The sequence below is a fragment of the Trachymyrmex cornetzi genome, unplaced genomic scaffold, assembly GCF_001594075.2.
Source record: "Trachymyrmex cornetzi isolate Tcor2-1 unplaced genomic scaffold, Tcor1.1 scaffold3576, whole genome shotgun sequence".
Taxonomy (NCBI): Eukaryota; Metazoa; Arthropoda; class Insecta; order Hymenoptera; family Formicidae; genus Trachymyrmex; species Trachymyrmex cornetzi.
In genome coordinates this window covers 1-1743 of record NW_017298296.1, presented here as the reverse complement: position 1 = coordinate 1743, position 1743 = coordinate 1, and the positions used below count along the sequence as shown (strand labels likewise).

Genomic DNA, 1743 nt, shown 5'->3' with positions numbered 1-1743 from the left:
CAAACGATCATAGCAGTAACTGTCTCTACCTTGTAAAGGGATGAACATTAGCAGAGCAGCGACGCCGATGATAGACTATACGCCGATGTCGATTACGTAGTACATTACGTACGTGAGGATAATGGTCTCTAAAGGTTCGAACCACAGAGAATGGAGAAATACAAGATAGACCTCGAATCTGTTGATGTCGTTAGATAGCAAATTGACTATCTGGCCGATTGTCGTCTCGCTCAGCGCAGTTCTGGTCATCTTCAACGTTTTGCGATAAATCAGTGAATAACAGGCGACGCGAATCTTCAAGCTCATATGTGTAATACCCATCAAAGTAAATGGGTAACGAACACATTAATAGCGGAGCAGAGAATGATGCCGACGACGTAGCTGTACGCGTGCAACTTATCGACGTCCATAGAGTTAAAGTAGTGCAACATTAACATCTGGCCTACCAGTAACGGCTGCAACACTCCCCTGGTAAAAATTAAAAGTTTCTGGAAGCGCCAAAAAGTGCAAACAAAGAGATTTAACGTTTCTTAGAAACTTCAATGATTTCTATTGACTCGTTGCAATTTCGAATATCCATATACGCTCCTCGAACACTCTGTAAAACATGCATGGAACATTTCTGTTGTTTTCCACACTTCTCAATAAAATTATTTCCATTAATGTTTCCTAAACACTTCACAAAAACTCATACAACACAGAAGCTTGCACCAATATTGCCGCAACGTTTGCAATGTTATATTGCAGGGGCGTGCAATGTTGTTGCAGTATTGCTGAAATAATTTGTGTTTTATAGCTCATTATAATCGTCAATGACACCGTCCAGTGTAGAAAATGACAAAAATTGGGATAAAAATCCACAAGGAAATTTACAGTGTTGGCAAACATTACTTTTTAGTTACTTTGTCGTTACTTTCTATAGTAAACAATTTGACGATGCAATTTTTTGACGGTAATGCTAATTAACTAAACGCTAAGGTTGTGTTAAGATTAGAAAAATCATTTTGAAAAGTAATTTGTCATCATTACGCGTTACTTACTAAAAAGAGTAATAAGTATCGAGTAACTTCGTTGATTATTACCTTGTTATATTAATGATTTAATAACATTGCAAATTTGTTATGACCATAATGGTAATATCAGAGTTATAAAAATGAATCGTTACTTGTAACGAGTTGAAAAAGTCATTCGTTATTGAAAAAAAATATGCGTTATTCGTTACAAGTAACGCTAGTAAAAAAGTAACGCGTTACAAATTAATAGAAATGAAGTTTTTTTTCAATAACGAATGACTTTTTCATTCCGTTACAAGTAACGATTGATTCTTCTAACTCTGATGACGTTACTGTCATAAAAAAATGACAATCTTATTATCAAATCGTTAATATAACAAGGTAACAATCAACAAATTGACGGCGTTACAAGTAACGCAATACTGCCAATCCTGGAAATTTATAGATAAGGAATGACTACCTGATCGCGATCTCCGCAAAGGTCGCACAAATCCCATACAGTATAATCTTGAGGCCAAAACATCTCATAAGAACTTTCATCAGACTGGGCTCCTTAACCTTCTTCTGTGATCCGCTCTTCGCGACCTGCTTCAGTCGACGCTGGTATTCCTCGCATTCCTTCTCCCAGGCCGTTGCCAATTTGTCAAGAAAGTCACTTGTATGCTCTTTAAGAGGTGTGTACAAATCAGTTACTTCAAGATCTCGGTGGTAACCCACCCAGAAAGTACGT

At 37.1% G+C, this 1743-nt stretch overlaps 1 pseudogene; it reads right to left on the bottom strand.

Annotated features, from left to right (window-relative positions):
• Positions 1-3: 3 nt before the first annotated feature.
• Positions 4-1736, bottom strand: LOC108763335 (probable multidrug resistance-associated protein lethal(2)03659; annotated as a pseudogene).
• Positions 1737-1743: the final 7 nt, after the last annotated feature.